Here is a 19502-nt window from a genome sequence, read left to right as displayed (position 1 = left end):
CTGTAGTCCCAGAAGGCTGCAGTGAGCCATGATCACACCCTATACTCCAGTCTGGGCAACAGAGCAAGACCCTATCTATTAAAAAAAAAAAAAAGAAAGAAATCTTACGGAGTTTGGGGTGGTGAGAATGACAGCCAGGTTGCTGAGGCACAGCTGTGCAGGCAGGCTTACCATTTCAATGCTAAATTTTCAAATTCCAGACTTTATTTGCTGTCTCTTAATATAGCACAGCATCACTGTAATATTGTAAGTGCTGATTTTATAATAGAATTTTCTTACAAAAATAGGTTTTGTGAAACAATTTTGATATATGATAAACTGTTTTGACACATGATCTACCTTGCTGGATCACATCTATTCCTTTAAGGGAGAGAGAGCACTGAGCCCTGTTTACTTCTGGGTCTACGTGGTGTGTAGTGAAACCCTTTGCATCCTTTTCCAGAGGAAGTCAAACTCAACACTGTCCAAAACCAAATTCATTCTCTCTTTCCACCTCCTTCTCCATCACATGAGCTCAAAACCTGGAGACATGGTAGAGTCTCCCTCTTATCACCCACATTCAGCCAGTCACCACGTTCTCACTCCTAAGCATCTCTCCAGCGGGACCCCAGTCTTGCCCTCTCACGATCACAGCTCTTTCTGTCTTGACTTACGGTTTCCTAATTGGTCTTCCTGCCTCAAAATGCCCCCATCAGTCAACAGTCCATCTGCCATACTTCCTAGTTTATCAGTTTCATGTATTGGCTCTTTATTAAGCACCTACTGTATGCCACGCCCTCTTTTAGGTACAGGGGATACAGACAAGGTCCCCCCTCCCATGGAGCTTACCTTTGGGCAGGGGATGGAAACCATAGGAGACAGACAATTAACCAGCTAAGTATCAAACAAGTCCATTTCAGTTAGTGGTAAGCACACTGAAGAAAACAAAGTATTGTCTATTTTCTCTCCTCAAGAATCCTTGGCTGGGCGTGGCCAGGCTTCAAGGTGCCTGAAACATAGCCCCCACTCATCTTGAACTCCCTGTCAAGTCCTCCTCATCCTCCAAAGGGCAGCTCATCGCCTTCTTGTCTGTGGGGTCTTGGAGACCACTGTGGCTGGAGAAACCCAGTTAGGCTTCAGGGAGAAAGGACAGGTAGAGCTTGAGGGACATTATTAAAGGAAGCCGAGACACTGGCTGAGCAGGTGAGTCACCTTCAACCCTGGTACACCAGGCTCTCTCCCTCAGCACTCTGTTTAGTGGCTCTGTCTTCATCCCTGTCTGTGGGGAGTAGCACGAGAATGAGAAATCCTGACATGGACCTCTGGACCCAGTGCTGAGAGCCTAGTTTATTCCAATGATGCATCTGCATAGCAAAGCCATGCAAAGCCAGGACACAGCCTAAGAGGCCACACCGTTGCAGGGAGCAGGCGGAAGTCCTGGGCACCTCCCTCCACCCTGGGCCTGGTTAGCGCACTCTAGACCTTCTGTGATGCTGACTCTATTGCACCTGACACAGTAGCTCAGGAAGCCTCCCTCCCCAGGCTCTGAGCTTTCTGAGAACTGAGGCCTTTTTATTATTTATCTTGCATCCCAGAAGATGCAGATGTTTCATGATGGCTCTTTTTATTTTATTTTTATTTTTTTATTTTTTTATTTTTTTTTTTGAGGTAGAGTTTCACTCTTGTCACCCAGGCTAGAGTGCAGTGGTGCAATCTCTGCTCACTGCAACCTCCACCTCCTGGGTTCAAGCGATTCTCCTGCCTCAGCCTCCCAAGTAGCTAGGATTACAGGCGTGCACTACCACCCCTGGCTAATTTTGTATTTTTAGTAAAGATGGGGTTTCGCCATGTTGGTCAGGCTGGTCTTGAACACCTGACCTCAGGTGATCTGCCCGCCTTGGCCTCCCAAATTGCTGGGATTACAGGCATGAGCCACCGCACCTGGCCAGCTCTCTTTTTAATACATATGTCCCCAATGTGTTTGTGTGCAGGTGCTAACTGCTTTCAATGTTCAATTCTCAGGTGGCAGGGACTGGGATCCTGTTAACTCCTCTATCCAGTGACCCACAGCTACACACAAATATAAATTTAAATGCTTCTTGATAATGGTGAGCTGAATAAGCAAATATATGATGGCATTCCTGACAAACCACTAAAAATCGTCTGTTCAGAGGAAGGTGTGGGTGCTGGTGCATGTTCCGTCCAGTCTTACTTAGCGCCTTCATTAATGATGTGAATAGAAAATAAACATTGGTGTTCACAGATGGTGCTAACTTTGGAAATGCTGTTAACAGAAGTGTCAAGAGAGGAGAACAGAAATATAAGCAGGAAATAGCCAAGATGTCAAAAAAAAAAAACCTCAATACAGCAAAGGCGAAAACCTCTTTCAAACATGTAAAATAAAGCCCTACAGACATTAGAGCAGGAGCATCAAGAGATGAGAAGTTAACGGGGTACCTGGACATGGTTGCGCTGGCCTGTAATCTCAGCACTTTGGGAGGCCAAACCAGCCTGGGCAAGACCAGCTGGGCAACCTAGTGAGACCCCATCTCTACAGGAAATTTTAAAAATTAGCCAGGCCTGGTAGCACCCACCTGTAGTCCCGGCATCTCAGGTGGCTGAAGTGGAAGGATTGCTTGAGCTCAGGCATTTGAGGCTGCAGTGAACTATGATCACATCACTGCACTCCAGCCTGAGCAACAGAGCAGCAAGACCGTATTTCCAAAAAAAAGAGTGAACAAGAGAAGTTTAAGGAGAGTAGGGGAGGTAGAAGAAGGAAGAGATGTGAAGAGGCAGGGGAGGAAAAGACAGATGTCCTCTGATTGATGTGCGAGGGTCTCAAGGCTCCAGAGCCCACTGCCCTCTTGAGGGTCAGATGCTGGCGCAGGCGTCCCACCGAGGTGGCCCCAGCCCTCTGCTCACAACTGCTGTCTCATTTGTTTTGTGATGGGGCTTTGGTTTGGTTTGGTGGTGTTCTGTTTCTTTTTTTTTTTTTTTTTTTTTTATTCTTCCCTCATATTTGAGGGAGCTGTGGGTATAGTTTTGTTCTTTAGCTCTGGTTTTGAAAGGTTTCATTATGCCTGGCATAAAGTATTAATTTGGGCATTTTGTCAGGGTCAGAGGAATGCAGTCTTTAAAAAGTACAGATTCCAAATAGACAAAGCAAAATGAAGCTTCCTCAACAACTCCGAGTCTGACGTTGGTGGAGGGGAAGCAAAACAGAACTGATGCAGGGGTTGCCAAGCCTCTCCCGGGAGCTCCACCAGGCCACCTCCAGTGCACGGAGGCCCTGCCTGGCCCACCTTGCCAGGGGAAGCCTGCCGAGGCACAAAGCATAGGAACCTTTTGGTTGACAAAACAGAAACCAGGAGTCGCCATGGAGTACTCCCCAGGGACTACAGCTGGAAAGTCAAGACAAAGATGTGCGCTGGAGAATGGTAAAAAAAAAAAGCATACAGGCCGGGCGCGGCGGCTCAAGCCTGTAATCCCAGCACTTTGGGAGGCCGAGCCGGGCGGAGCACGAGGTCAGGAGATCGAGACCATCCTTGCTAACCCGGTGAAACCCCGTCTCTACTAAAAAATACAAAAAAACTAGCCGGGCGAGGTGGCGGGCGCCTGTAGTCCCAGCTGCTCGGGAGGCTGAGGCAGGAGAATGGCGTGAACCCGGGAGGCGGAGCTTGCAGTGAGCTGAGATCCGGCCACTGCACTCCAGCCTGGGCGACAGAGCGAGACTCCGTCTCAAAAAAAAAAAAAAAAAAAAGCATACAAATTCTCCAAGCACCAGGAGAATGCCTCTTTCTTTAGTAGCCTGGAATCATCTATGCCTGTAAACATCAGTGTCTTCTGGCCAGACAAAGGCCGAGCAGTGAAAGGCGCTGTGCCCAGCAAGAAAAACATACAAGTGGTGAAAGTGCCTGTGCAGGGGGTCAGGATGTGGGTCAGAATGTCCAAACCTCAGCATCATTACAGCAGGTTCAAGTGCCTTGTCCTCTGACTCAGAAGCACCTGGTATTAAAGAATTCCATGCTACAGGGGCGGCTGTGCTCCACACGAGAGCCAGAACAGCATTTTAGTGTGGAAACTAAATGGAATGGAGGCGCAAATGCTGTTCAGGAGACAGCTGCCCTGGGTCAGGTCCTAGCCTCACCACTTTCCAGCTGCAAGAAGTTGCTTGACCTTTCTATGGTTCTGCTCCCTCATCTATAAAGTGAGCAGAATGACAGTGCCCCATAATGACAGCTTCAGTAAGCTTTAAATGAAATTACGTATGTAAAATGTTTAATACAGTGCCTCGTACATTCCTAATAAATAAATGGATGACAGTGATTTTCAACCTTCTCCCCGCAATCCAGGACCCCTTTACAACTCCACAGGCATGATGCTGAGGAGCTCCGGGCCCAAATATTTCACTAGAAATATCTGCCCACATACTTTGGGAGGCCAAGGCAGGCAGATCACAAAGTCAGGAGATCGAGACCATCCTGGCCAACATGGTGAAACCCCATCTCTACCAAAAATACAAAAATTAGCTGGGTGTGGTGGTGCACACCTGTAGTCCCAGCTACTCAGGAGGCTGAGGCAGGAGAATTGCTTGAACCCGGGAGGCAGAGGTTGCGTGAGCCGAGACCGTGCCACTGCACTCCAGTCTGGGCAACGAGAGCAAGACTCTGTCTCAAAAAAAAAAAAAGAAAAAGAAAAAAAAGAAATATCTGCCCATATTTCTGAAGCTGTTGCTGAGAAATCTGCATGGAGCCAGTGTCTGTGTCTGCTCATCTCCGTTAAACCTCAGGACATAAAAATGACAACATGTTCATTGATACAATTCCCGGAGCTTCTCTAACGTTGCGTATGTGCTTCCAAAGCCCAGCAGTCCAAATGTTTTCCATGCTACCAAATGTTTTTATTTCACTGAGAACTTCATTAGCAGTGGGGAGGCGGCACCTAATACAGCAAGTTTGGGTTTACAAAGCAAGGTAACGACTCCCTTTGCAAGAGGATTCTTTAGTTCCCAAAAGGCACCCCTTGAACAGTGAGTGTCCCTAGTGCCTCTTCATATGTTTTCATCACACTTGACACATAAACAGCCCCTTACACAGAGCAGGATACCTGGCCGGGACATGTACCCCACCTGACCCTTTGTGTTCAACCCCACCCCACTGATGGCTCCGCCTCACTTGCCTCACTTCTCAACAACCCTGCTGTGAAGATGCGTGAGGCCAGCCTCTTGTCTCCCAGTTGAAGACATGTCTTGTGTTGACATTAGCCTCAGCTGCTTTTTTAACCATGTCATTTTGTAAAAATTCATTCTTTCTATAGACATTTATGGACTATATATATATAATGGACTATAAAATAGACATACATGTCTATTTTGTATCAGACACTGCATGAGGAGCTGTTGATAGGGACATGAAAATGCTCAGCCCGTCGCTGTGCTCAGAAGCACACAGCAAACGGGGACCACAGCTAGTGATGTGCTGTTTTAGGGGCAGGTTGCATATAGGTTAAGACTCCAGCTGTGGCCTGGACTGTCTGGGTTCAAATCCTGCCTCTACTCTATCACTTTGGGCAGGCAGGTCCTTAGGCAATTTGGGCCTTCTCATTTCCTCTTCTGAAAGGGAAATTCACCTTGTGCTGTAGTAAGTCCATGAATTGATATCTGTAAGGCACTTAAGCACTGTATACTGTTTGACTATTTGTCTTAGTCTGCTCAGGCTGCCATAACAAGATACCGTAGACTGGCCGGGGGACGTGGCTCACGCCTGTAATCCTGGCACTTTGGAGGCCAAGGCAGGTGGACCACTGGAAGTCAGGGGTTCAAGAACAGCCTGGCCAACATACCAAAATCCCGTCTCTACTAAAAATGCAAAAATTAGCTGGGTGGGGTGGTGGGCGCCTGTTAATTCCAGCTACTCGGGAGGCTGAGGCAGGAGAATTGCTTGAACTGGGGAGGCGGAGCTTGCAGTGAGCCAAGATCATGCCACTGTACTCCATCCTGGGCAAGAAGAGAGAAACTCTGTCTCAAAAAAAAAAAAAAGATACCATAGACTGGGTGGCTTGAACAACAGAAATGTATTTTCTCACAGTTCTGGAGACTAGAAGTCCCAAATAAAAGTACAGCATGGAGCTGGGCACAGTGGCTCACGCCTGGAATCCCAGCACTTTGGGAGGCCAAGATGGGCAGATTATGAGGTCAGGAGTTCGAGACCAGCCTGGCCAACATGGTGACACCCCATCTCTACTAAAAATACAAAAATTGCCCGGGTGTGGTGGCACATACCTGTAATCCCAGCTACTCAGGAGGCTGAGGCAGGAGAATTGCTTGAACCTGGGAGGCGGAGGATGCAGTGAGCCGAGTTCACACCATTGCACTCCAGCCTGGGCAACAGAGCGAGACTCCATCTCAAAAAAAAAAAAAAAAAAAAAAAAGTCCAGCATAGTTGGGTTCTGGTGAGGGCTCCCTTCAAGGGTTGCAGACTGCCACCTTCTTTCTGAGTTCTCACATGGTGGGAAGAGAGAAAGCAAGCACCCTGGTTTCTCTACTTTCTGTCAGATCAAGGCCCTGCTCCTATGACCTCATTTAACCTTAATTACCTCTGTAAAGCCCAGATCTCACAATACTGTCATGTCGAAGGCTAGGGCTTCCATATAAGGAATTGGAGGGGACACAATTCAGTCCATAGTACTATTGTTATATTATTATTTTATTCTCCTTTTATTTGATTTCTAATTTTATTTCACCATAGACACACAAGATGGTTTCTATATGATGCTAATTCATAGGCTGTTATTGAACTTTCTTCTATGGTCTAGTATGTGTTCTGTGTGTACTTTAGAAGAATGTGTGTTCTCTAATTGTTGAATGTAGTGAATACACACACATACACCCAAGTTTTTTGTTTTGGGGGGAGTTTTTTGAGATAGGGTCTCACTCTGTCACCCAGATTGGAGTGCAGTAGCACAATCACAGCTCACTGCAGCCTCAACCTCCGAGGCTTAAGCAGCCCTCCCACCTCAGCCTCCCAACTAGCTGGGACTATAGGCTTCTGCCACCACGCCTGGGTAGTTTCTTTTTTATTTTTTGTAGAGGCAGGGTCTCACTCTGTTACCCAAGTGGGTCTTGAACTTGTGGGCTCAAGTAATCTATATCTGTCTCAGCCTCCCAAATTGCTGGGATTATAGGAATGAGCTACCACACCCAGCCCATTTTTACTTTTACTATGATTGTGGACTTGTTATTTTATCTTTGTAAATCATATATATGAGAGCATCTTCTTGGTAAACTGTTCCTTAATAAATAAACAAAACAATTATCTAATGAGCTTTTTTTTTTATTTTCCTGAGACAGGGTCTCACTCTGTTGCTCGGCCTGGAGTGCAGTGGCACAGTCATAGCTCACTACAGCCTCAAACCCTTGGGCTCAAGTGATCCTCCCACCTCAGCCTCCCAAAGTGCTGGGATTACAGGCATGAGTCACTGAACCCGGTCTCTAATGAGCTTTTTCTCCAGCAATGCTTTTCGCCAGCTTTCTTTTGATTAGTATTTGATTTCTATATCATATTCCCTACCTTTTTAAAACTGTCATCATGATTTAAATGGTGTCTGTTACAAAGTAGCATATAACTGCATTTTTAAATTAAATCTGAGAAATCCCTTTTAACCAGAGGTTTGCACATCTAGGTTTATTGTGCTCATTTACATATTTAAATGTATTTATTCCATTATTAGTTTGTGCCTTCTTGTTCCCATGTTTCTTCTTTGCTACTTTTGTTCCCCTTTCCTGCCTTCTGTGTGATAGATCAGATTTGTTTTACGCCCTCCCTTCTACTGCTCTGAGAGTTGTACATCACAGTCTACTGTAACCATTTCCCATTATTATTACTTTTTGCATCTGTGCGTGCCTGAAGGGAGCCTCAAGTTCATCAGTCTCCCTACCCTCCTCCAAAATGAGACATGGGCCTTTGAATGCTTTCCTGGGACCACCACCCCACCTTTCATGTTGCTGTTATCCATGATTTTAGTTCAACAGTGTTTTAATCCCCCCACATGAGTCATTTTTAATGTTTCTTATAGTGAATGTGTATTTGGGTTTGCTTATATGGTGACCTGTTTATTTGCTCCTCATTGTGCCTCATGCTCTGCTCTTTCCTTCTGGATTCAGTCTCTTTCTTAATGAGGTGTCCCGCAGCAATTCTTTATAAGACAGCCAAGATAGGCCAACTCTCAGAGCACTTGTCTGAAAAAGTCTTTTTTTATTTAATTGTTTTTTCCTTATTGATGGGGTCTCACTCTGTTACCCAGACTGGTCTCAAACTTCTGGCTTAAAGCGGTCCTCCCACCTTGGCCTCCCAAAGTGCTAGGATTACAGGCATGAGCCACCTCATCTAGCCTGCCTGAGAAAGCCTTTGTTTGCCCCTCTCTCAAATGACGGTTTGGGGATAGAATTCTAGGTGTACGGTTTTTTTCCTTCAGCCCTTTGAAGAGTCTGTGTTTTCATTATGTCCCTGCATTAGATGTTCTTTAGCAAGTAACGTGCCTTTTTTCTCTGGGTATTCTTTTTTTTTTTTTTTTTTTTTTTTTTTTTTTTTTTTTTTTTGAGACGGAGTCTCGCTCTGCCGCCCAGGCTGGAGTGCAGTGGGTATTCTTAAGGTTTTCTCTTTGCCTTTGGTGAGCTGCAGTGGATTTGCTTTTCAAGAGGTCAAGAGAGGAAAGTGTGAGGTTTCTGTTTTTTACTGAAAATTTGTTTGCTGATTTGTTTTCCCACCCCGTGGTTCCTTGCCTCTTTGCCAGGCTGGAAGGCAGACTTCTTCTGGTGTCCTGTTCACAGACGGGGCAGCCTGCAGAGGGCCCCGCCACATGCAGGGCCTGGGTCCTCGTTCCCTTGCATGTGGTCCCGGGCTTGACTCCTGTTCAGGCTGGCACTTCCCAGAGCTAAGCCCCAGCCTGACCTTCCTCCTGTACTGGCTTCACACCCCCTCCTTTCTTCTGATACCTAGAGGTTTTCCTTTCTTTCCTGTCGCCTCCACTTGGATTTTAAATCTTCTGTCTGCTGAATTGTATTCAGCACAGGAAGATGCTTGCAAGGGCCAGGTTCATCAGCCCCGTCCCTGCTGCTGGAAGCAGCACAGCAGAGCCTCATGCTTGGGCTGAGATGGAGCAGAGGCCTGCAGGCGAGCACGCAGCTCAGCTGGGGTTGGCCCCGGTGGTGGAGGGTCCTCGAAATTGCTGGGGACGATGGCAGAAATATTGGCAGGGGAACCGCAGGGTCTGTTTGAGTCCATAAAAGATCTCTCTGATGACTGTGGAGGACGTGTTTCCACACAGGGCTGGGGCAGACCAAAGGCAGAGAAGCCAGTCAGGGCTATGGCAGTAACCAGGAAGGAAGGAAAAGGGTCTGGGCTGAGGCCTCGGCAGAGGACACAGACAAAAAGTGCAATCGGTAGAACTCAGAGACTGTCGGCCGTGGAGAAGGGGCGGGAGTGCAGCTGCCTGCCAGCTCTCTGGCCTCAACGACTGAGAAGACGGCACCTCTCGCGGCACAGGCTTGATGGGAGGAGGGAAGCACTTTGAGGGAGGGGCCAAGACGATGAGTTCAGCGTTGGCCGTGTGAAGACTCAGCTGTCTGCAGAGCATTCCAGGGATTTGTCTAGGAAGTGGCTGAAAAGACATGCATGGACCTCACGCTAAGAGAGGGGACACTGACTGGCTCGTTGTCATTGAAACCACAGACATGAGTGATGCCACTGTGAAATAATGTATAAAACGAAAGGGGCTGAAGATGAAGCAATATTTAAGAAGGAGTGAGAAAGTAAAGCCAAAACAGCGCCTACAGGAGTCCCACTTATTCTTGCAGTATCAGTCCGTGTGTCACCTCCTCTGGGAAGCCCACCCCAGCCACCCAGGGTCAATGACCCTCCTCCATGCAGCAGGTGCTTCCTACAGAGCACCAGCATCCACGAGCTTGGGCCCGGGTCGTGCTCACCCCTTCCACCCTGGGCACTCCGTGAGTCACTGCAAACAGAACATGGGCAGGGAAGGGAGGAATGGGTGTTGGCAGCATGAGGAGAGTACCATGGGGGAGGGGCAGCCCAGGCTGGGAGGGTGGTGGCAGTCCTGTTGGGGACACAAGCAGGGTGAGTATGGATTGTGCCCCCGGGCCTGGGAGCCAGGTCAGTTCAGTGCTGTGGAGAGGCAGACAGCAGGCTTGGGTGAGGTCTCAGGGCATGCTGGCTGCCGACAACACCCAGATGTGACCCAGTTGGTTCATGACAAGAGAAAGGTTTTATTTTCCAAATACAAATGGTGTTGCCCCATTCCTCACCAGCTGCAGACCCAGAAAGGACTCAGTATGCCAGGAAGCACAACGCCACCACTCCTGGACTTGCCTGGTTACTGAAATCATAGCCTCACCTTCTAGGTGACTGTGGTAAAAGTGTCCGTTCGACCCTGACAAAAACAGGAGTAGCGTTTCCTAAAGCAAGGTTTTGAAAGAGCTGCCTGTGTGGTTTGACATCAGCAGGGGATTTACTTCTTGAAGGAACTGAAACGTAGAGTAAACAGCTGCAGACATGAGCTCCTAATGCCCCAGTCAGTAGCTGTTGTCCTCAGTGTGAGCCAGAGAGCATGCATTTATGTCCTAGTGACATCCAGATGGAGGATGGCCTGTCTCTGTGACTCTAGAGTTTCTCATGAAGCACTTAATGCATTTACTATCACTTTGAAAAGCACCTGTCTGTGCTTGGTGCAAGGCAGTGTTCCTCCTACCACATCCTGTTACCAAACACGAGAGAGCATTGCATTAGCCTCACAGTCTTCTCAGGCACTCCTTGCTGCACCCAGAAAAATGTTCTCAGCAAGTTACTCAACTGCACCCCACTTCCACTGCATTTTCCCTTGAAGTGCATTTGTTAGAACCTGGATCACCCCCACTCTCATAGAGAATGCCATCGAGAAGAAAAGTGACTCACTGATTTCCTCAAATCCTGCCTGGCTTCTGTAGGGGCAGGGCAGGCCAGCGGATGAGAGTCTCCTAATCCCAGCTGAGCCAGGGCTGCCTGCAACCTCCCGGGACCTGCCTTCCTGGTTGGCTTTGACCTAAAACCCTGCACTGCCCAGCTGACCAGGGGCCTGGATGGGAGGGGATGTTTTCTGGGCTGATTCACCTTCTGGACAGGAGTGGCCCGTCCCACTTTGTGCAGGGCCTATGAAGGCACAGGTAGCCCAGGGAACATGTTTGTTCATTACATTGATCAAGTCTTGCATTTACTCACGGGTTTCTCTAAGAGCAGAAGACAGGAGCCTAAATGAAAAATGAAGGAAAGTAATTTGATAAAGGCCATTTGCCTTCAATGATGGCTTGGAACAGATGAAACGAGATGAAAGTCCCCGAATTCCACAGTTTGCTGAGCCATTAAATCCTGTAACAGAAGATGGGGAGGGAAAAAAAATATCCCTCCCCAATGCAGCCAGCCTCCCTCGGCAGCTGTCCCTCGGCTTGGTGCACCCTCAGAGGGAGACACCCTGCCTCCATCTGTATGATGTTTCCTTTTCTTTTAAAAAATAAGGAAAGAATTCTGGCTCTAGATGGATTTCCAGAGTGTGGCGAAGTTCAAACAAGAAAGAAGTCACTGACCCCAAGCGTCTACTCCGTCTCCTGCCCAGGACCTGCTCCGCTCTGTCTCCAGGATCAGCACAAGAAATTTCTTATTGGTCTTAAAATTACTTTGGCTAAACATGAGATGAGGAGAGAAAACATGTTTGAAGGCAACTTCTAATTTTTCATTTAGGTCAATCCACATTTAAAAAAAAAAATTATTGTGGTAAAATACACATAAAATGTATCATTAGTCACATTTAGTACATTCACAATGTTGTACAACCATCACCTCTACCTAGTTCCAGAATATTTTTATCACCCCAAAAGGAGACCCCATGCCCTCCAAGCAGTCCCTCCACTCCCCTTCTCCACGGCCGACAGTCTCTGAGTTCTACCGATTGCACTTTTTGTGTGTCCTCTGCCGAGGCCTCAGCCCAGACCCTTTTCCTTCCTTCCTGGTTACTGCCACTCCCTGTAGCCCTTAGCAACCACTAACCGGTTTCTGTCTCCTTAGCTTTGCCTCTTCTGGCTGTTTCACATAAATGTAGTTATACAATATGATGCCTGTTGTCTGCCACCTTTCACTTAGCATCGTGTTTCAAGGTTCAGAGTTCATCTTGTTGTGACATGTGCTAATACTCTATTCTTTTTCATTGCTGAGTAATATTTCATTGAATGGATGTACCACATTTTGTTTATTTGTTCATCCACTGGTGCACGTTTGGGTTTATGTAGGGAAAATCTCTCTCCAACTGTGTTTCCTCTGCTCTCACACCACCACCACCACAGTCATCAACACAGAAGACGACTTCTGTGACCAGAGGTACGGAGGTTTGCGCCACACACCAACCAGTGATCACCAGCTGGGTGTCCTCCAATTCCATTATGACGCCATCTACCTGGAGACAGTGTCAGATCCCACAGGTGGAGGGCTCACGGCCCCCATACCACCCCCAGACACCAGCTGCAAGTCAGGGTCTCTGGAACTTCTGACCAACCAGCTTCCAGTTGGAGTTCCCAGGACCCCCTCTTTGGGTTCAATTAATTTGCTCACAGAACTCAGGGAAACACTTCCTTACATTTACCAATTTATTAAGAAGGGTATTCTAAAGGATGCAGATAAACAGCAGATAAAGAGATAGACAGGGCAAGGTGTGGAAGGATCCTAAGAAGCAGAGGCTCGTCTGTCCCCACGGACTGGGATGCCTCCCAGGACATGAATGGGTTCTTCTTTCCCTTCCCATCAGCCTCCATGTGTCCAGCTCTCCAGCAGCTCCAAACCCATCCTTCTTGAGTTTTTTATGGAGATTTCATTGGCTGTGCATGATTGAAGCCTAGACAACTGTGCCAAAACGAGATTGGCCAAAAGGGGACTGATCTAAACCCACCAAGTCCTGTCCATTCAGAGCCTTCCTGGCCTCTCTGTGCAGCATTCCTTCCTCCAAGGTGTGGGGCAGGACCCCCTCGGGAATGGGGTGTTGGGACTCACAATCAGATTAGACAACTGACTTGGGCAGGAGAAGGTCAGCGAGAGAGATTTTGTTTCCTGAGACCTGGTTCTGAGGCCTAAAGCACCTCAACGTTATAACAAAAGACTAACAGTGGTTATGGGAGTTACAAGCTAGGAACTGTGGATGACACCTCATCATCATCATCATCGCATCACAGGGCTGTTGCTACCTTTTGTAAACAGTGCTGCTGTGAACATTCATGTATAAGCTTTTGTCTATTCTCAGTTCTTTTGGGTATATACCCAGGAGTGGAATCACTGGGTGATATGGCAGTTCTATGTTTAACTTTCTGAGAAGCTGCCAACCTCAATCCACATTTTCTTTCTTTTTTTTTTTTTTTTTTTTTGAAACGGAGTCTAGCTCTGTCACCCAGGCGGGAGTGCAGTGGTGCAATCTCGGCTCACTGCAAGCTCCGCCTCCCTGGTTCACGCCATTCTCCTGCCTCAGCCTCCTGAGTAGCTGGGACTACAGGCGCCCGCCACCACGCCCGGCTAATTTTTTTTTTGTATTTTTAGTAGAGATGGGGTTTCACCATGTTAGCCGGGATGGTCTCGATCTCCTGACCTCGTGATCCGCCCGCCTCGGCCTCCCAAAGTGCTGGGAGTACAGGTGTGAGCCACCGCGCCCGGCCCCTCATTCCACATTTTCTGACTGTTATCTGCTGATGGCATCATGTAGATGGCGTCAGCTGGGCAGTGCTCAGCCAAACTCCAGAGCAGGAGGCTGGTTCTTCTTGCCCTCGTTCAGTGGTGAACTCAACACATGTAGTCACTCAACCCCTCTTCTGCCCAAACCTCACAGCAGCACCACGCAAACAGGCTGGGAGTCAGGCAGGCCAGGGCTGCCCAGGGCTGTGCCAAGGAAAAAAGTAGTAACCCAGCCATATTCTGTCACTTATAGTGGCAAAACAGAGTATCTCTCTGCTAAGGAGCAGACCTCCCTCCCAGGACCCTCCTGGTTCACAGGTATCTGGCCACTTTCCCTTTAGAAGGAACTTCATGGACTGGGTGAGTCTCCATCCCAGGAGGATCTTGACCAGTTGTGCCATTGTCTTCCTCATTCATGAGGCTGCAGTGAGTGTGCGAAGCTGACGGAGTGAGCAGATGAAGTTGTGTTACTGGGAGAGAGCCATTTACACAGCAGATGGACTGAGGCCTGCAGCCTCACGCAGCCCCAGCACGCCCAGAACCTGTGGCCTGGCCAGTGTTGCCCATCAGCACCTGGGAGCATCCCCTGTGTGCAGGGCAGCACCACGTATGCAGCTCTGTAAGACCCTCCCCTCCCCGCCAGGACCTTGCATTCTGAAAGTGGAGACCAGTACATGTGGTGTGAATGCTCCATTAAACTTGTAGGGTTATTTTTTTATTTTGTTTTATTTTTTATTTTTCAAAGATGGGGTCTTGCTCTGTCACTCAGGCTGGAGTGGCACAGTCTTGGCTCACCACAACCTCCGCCTCCCAGGGTCAAGCGATTCTCCCACCTCAGTCTCCCAAGTAGCTGGGACTACAAGCCCACACCACCACACCCAGCTAATTTAAAATTTTTTTTTTGTAGAGACAGTGTTTCACCATGTTGCCCAGGCTGGTCTCGAACCTCTAAGCTCAAGCAATCTGCCAGCTTCCGCCTCCCGAAGTGCTGGGATTACAGGTGTGAGCCACCATACTTGGCTTTTTATTTTTATTATTTTTATTTTTTTATTTTTCGAGATGGAGTCTTGCTCTGTCACCCAGGCTGGAGTAAAGTGGCGTGATCTTGGCTCACTGCAACCTCAGCCTCTCGGGTTCAAGCGATTCTTCTGCCTCAGCCTCCCGAGTAGCTGAGATTACAGGCGCACACCATCACACCCGGCTAACTTTTGTATTTTTAGTAGAGACGGGGTTTCACCATGTTGGCCAGGATGGTCTGGATCTACTGACCTCATGATCCACCTGCCTCTGCCTCCCAAAGTGCTGGGATTACAGGCGTGAGCCACTGCGCCCGGCCGCCTTTTTAATTTTATTGTTAGAGACAGGGTCTCAATATGTTGCCCAGGCTGGTCTTGAACTGGGCTCAAGTGATCCTCCTACCTCAGCCTCCAGAGTAGCTGGGACTACAGGTGTGCACTACCATGCTTGACACTTGTAGGACGTTTTTTGTTGTTGTTTGTTTTGTTTGAGAGGGAGTCTTGCTCTGTTGCCCAGGCTGGAGTGTAGTGGTATGATCTCGGCTCACTGCAACCTCTGCCTCCCAGGTTCAAGTGATTCTCCTGCCTCAGCCTCCCGAGTAGCTGGAACTACAGGCACACGCCACCTCACCTGGCTAATTTTTATATTTAAAAATTAAAATATAGGGGTTTCACTATAGGGGTTTCACTATATTGGTCAGACTGGCCTCAAACTCCTGACCTCGTGATCTCCCCACCTCAGCCTCCCAAAGTGCTGGGATTATAGGCGTGAGCCACTGTGCCCGGCCTACTTGTAGGATTTAAGCACAGAATCAGAATCCAAACCCCTCCCCACAAGATGTAAAATATTTAGGAAGAGAATATTCAAAACAGAAACATTCATATGGTTTTGTGAGCTATGCTAAAATGTGAAGAACATAATCTGATTCAATAATAATAGCTCTCTTGAACCATCTCTTTTGGAGGTTCTTGACACTTAACTGAGAAAGCAGTGAAAACTCCTTCTGTGAAGCAAGGAATTGGCGCGTGTTTCACACACAGTGCTTCACATCCTTCAGAGCGTCTCCTGTGCATCCCTCCTCAGACTGTAAATTCCACGAGGGCAGGCAGCTTCCCAGGCTCTCAGGAAGACCCCTGTCTGGCTCCCAGCTCATGTTTCCAGTGCCGACCGGTGCCTGCCGTGGAGTCAGTCCTTGTGGAGCGCCTGGAGGCTAGATGGTTTGATGGTTGTAAAAACCAACAGAGCTTTAAGTGACTTGAACGAGGTTGTGAAGCCAGGAAGCTTGGCAAGACCAGGACAGAATCCAGACTCTCCCACCCTTAGGCCCTGCTCAGAGGGATCAGGAGAGAGCTCAGGTGGGCTTAGAAAACAAAGTCCTGGGAGGGGCAGTGTGGGGACCGCCACGAAATACCACCTTTTCTTTCCTAAAGTGTTACTGATTTTTGTTCAGTTGGGGGATGTTCTGGGGAAGTGGGAAGTGGATGTTCGCCTCAGATCAATATCCGTGGTCCAGGAGAGGGACAGGTCCCGCCAGCCTCAGCACTCGGGCAAGTCTCTGCACTGCCTCCCTGTCTCCTGCAGCGCTGGGGCTTCTCCACCCAAAGAGAAGAGCTGGCAGGAACACTTCCTCCGCCAGGCCCCATGGGCTGGGCCCATGGTGTGGAATGCCGGAGAGCCAGAATTGCCAATGGGAAGGAGAGGACCAACTGGCTGTCCTGGGGCAGTACCCACCACCAGGGAGGAGACTGAGCAGCTGTGGGGCTGGCACAGCAGAAGTAGGACAGGGAGAGGGAAAGGGGCCCACAGCTCATCCACATCCACAGCCCAGAAGGATCCAGTGTCCAACTTCTGCCTTCCTTCTTGCTATTCGAGAACCTTCATTTCAGCAGAGTGGTGGCCTTGGGTAGGGGAGAGGAGCTGGCCCGACAGTGGGAGCGCTGTTGACTTGTGCGTGATTGGCTTGGACCTTCCAGAGCGTGGTCTGCTTTTCCCTCTGCTGGACACTCCCTGAGGAAGGGCCTCCCCCAGGCAGCAAGTACTCCACGGGACCTACTGACAGGGACACCAGGGGGCAGGAGGAAAAGGTTTCAGCCCAACCCGTGTGAAAAGCAGCAATCTGGAGCAGGGGTTCTCTGCTGCATTTCTTTCTTTCTTTCTTTTTTTTTTTTTGAGACGGAGTCTCGCTCTGTCGCCCAGGCTGGAGTGCAGTGGTCGGATCTCAGCTCACTGCAAGCTCCGCCTCCCGGGTTTACGCCATTCTCCTGCCTCAGCCTCCCGAGTAGCTGGGACTACAGGCGCCCGCCACCTCGTCCAGCTAGGTTTTGTATTTTTTAGTAGAGACGGGGTTTCACCGTGTTAGCCAGGATGGTCTCGATCTCCTGACCTCGTGATCCACCCGCCTCAGCCTCCCAAAATGCAGGGATTACAGGCTTGAGCCACCACGCCCGGCCTCTCTGCTGCATTTTTTATCCTACAACTCCCTGAGGACAATATCCTGGGTGCCAATTTATTTATTTATTTAGAGACAAGATCTCACTGTTGCCCCGGCTGGTGTGCAGTGGCACCATCATGGCTCACCCCAGCCTTGAATTCCTGGGCTTGGGCGATCCTCCTGCCTCAGCCTCCCGGGGAACTAGGATTACAAGCACAGGCCACCACACCCAGCTGATTAGTTTGTTTTTTATTTTTTGTAGAGAGGAGCTATAGGCTCCTGGGCTATAGGCTATGTTGCCTAGGCTGGTCTTGAACTCCTGGCCTCAATCGATCCTCCCTCCTCTGCCTCCCAGAGTGTTGGGATTACAAGCGTGAGCCACCACACCTGTGCCATCCTATGGCAGTTATTTGCTTCTCCCCATTTTCCCACCAGCCCAAACCCTGCATCCTGGAGATACACGGAGCCCAGAGGAAGCAGGGAGGGTGGAGGCAGGGGCCACCCTGCTGGGCGGGAGTCAGGAGAGCCCTGCACAAAGGAGCATGTCCCGATTGTCTGAACGCGAGAGGGTGAGGGTGAACTAATGGTTCCCATTTTCTGTCTTAGTTTTTTTGAGCTGACATGGAGTGTGGCCTGTTTAGAGCCCGTTCCCTCAGACTGAGTCACCAGGTGATTCTGGAACCCACTGTGTACATGCAGTTCCTCAGGGAAGGGTGAGGGCAGAGCCTGGACTCCAGCACAGGGAAGGGCACAGGCCCTCCAGGAGGGCGGGCAGGGGGGAGGCCGCTGCCAGGGTGAGGAGGGAGGCTCCCAGAGGACAAGAGTCCAGTGAGAGGAACCCAACACCACACCAGGTTGACAGAGGGGAGGTAGGGAGGCCACCCCCAGCTCAGGGACCAGCCTGGTCCTGGAGGCATCTGGTCCAGCACGAGGGCCGCAGGGGCCCCACCTGGACCCCGCTGCCAAGGGCCACACATGAGCCCTGCAGAGCAGCCCTGGTGCCCACAAGAGTGGAAGAGGGCCTGAGTCACTGCCTCTGCTGGGCTCTGCTATTTTTATGTCCAAGTCTGCTTAAAAATAGCTGTCTAAGCCAAGGTTTTAGCTGCAGCTGACAAGACATTAAGTATTAGATACCTAATGCCCACAAGTGACAACCGGGGTCTCTTCGTGTGTCCGTGAGAAAGCAGGGAGGAGACAGCCACGAGGACAGCCCCTGAGCACCCCGCACGTACCTCTGAAACTTTGGGGCCTGCTGTGGGGCGTGCCCACAAGGTGTCCTCAGAAAGCGTGTGCTGGGCCGGGTGCTCTAGTGACACCCATTACTCCACAGGGGCACGCTGACCCCCTGGAGCCACTGCACATCGGGGCCCTTTGAGCTGCCTCGGCCTCTGAGCAGTTGCGCCTCCCGGGCAGCCAGTGCTTAGAAAGTGCCTCACGTGCTCATGGCCTGGTGAAGACGCCTCCAGGCTGGGCAGAAGCTCAGCACGTGCTGGCCTTGGCCCTGGCCTTCCCCTAGCCGTGTGAACACGACAGCTCGGCATTCACTGCCCAGCACTAAGAGCAGCTCCCTAAGTCCAGCAGGGCGTTCAAAGCGGGACGAACCTGCCCACGCCCCAGACGCCATCCTGAGAGCAGTGAAATTCCCAGGGCTTTTGGCATACGGAACAGAGCCAGCCAGTCCTGACTGGAGGCTCCGAGGCCGGGAGGCCTTCCTCCTTTCTCCTCTCGCCTCCCAGCTCAGAGCTGACAAGGCACAAGCTGAGGTACAGCATGGGATTGTGCTGCCTGTGTGAGCAAATATTAGGGGGCCAGCCTATTGCGACAAGTGTCTCTGCTTTTAAAACCAGCAACCGTTTCTTAGCATGTTCAGCGCCGTGTGAGGAGCTAGCGGAAGGGCTCTGGCTCTGCCTAGCAGGAAGAGCACAGCTTCCACCTCTGCACCCGACCTGGAGCCCAGACACCCGGCTGAGGCCGCCTTCATGTGCTCCCAGGCCAGCGGGGCTCCTGCCGCACAGGGCTCCCTGCAGCCCACGGTGGGGTGCCGGCCGCACTGTTCTGCGGCCACCAGGGTGGGCAACCAGCCAAGCGGCCCAGCTCCACATGAGAGCAGCTTCTCGCTTGGGGAAACCCAGCTCAGGCCCACTTCCACAGCCGGGCTGTGACAGGCGGGGACCAGCCAGGAGTGGGGGACATCTCTCTCTCACCGGGGCGTGTGGCACGGGTCTCCCACAGGATGGATTAGTGTCAGGGTCAGAACCCCAGCCCTCGTACACCGAAGGCCCCAAGGGCTTGGTCCTCAGCCCCAGCCAGAGGCCTGGTGG

General features: G+C 50.1%; 1 protein-coding gene across 4 annotated transcripts in view; it reads left to right on the top strand.

The window, feature by feature from the left end:
- Positions 1 to 19502, top strand: part of LOC105485184 (myosin ID) — a 378692-nt gene that overhangs the window by 356619 nt on the left and 2571 nt on the right. The window lies entirely within an intron of this gene.

This window comes from Macaca nemestrina, chromosome 17, assembly GCF_043159975.1.
Source record: "Macaca nemestrina isolate mMacNem1 chromosome 17, mMacNem.hap1, whole genome shotgun sequence".
NCBI classification, from domain to species: Eukaryota; Metazoa; Chordata; class Mammalia; order Primates; family Cercopithecidae; genus Macaca; species Macaca nemestrina.
This window is presented reverse-complemented; position numbering and strand designations above follow the sequence as displayed.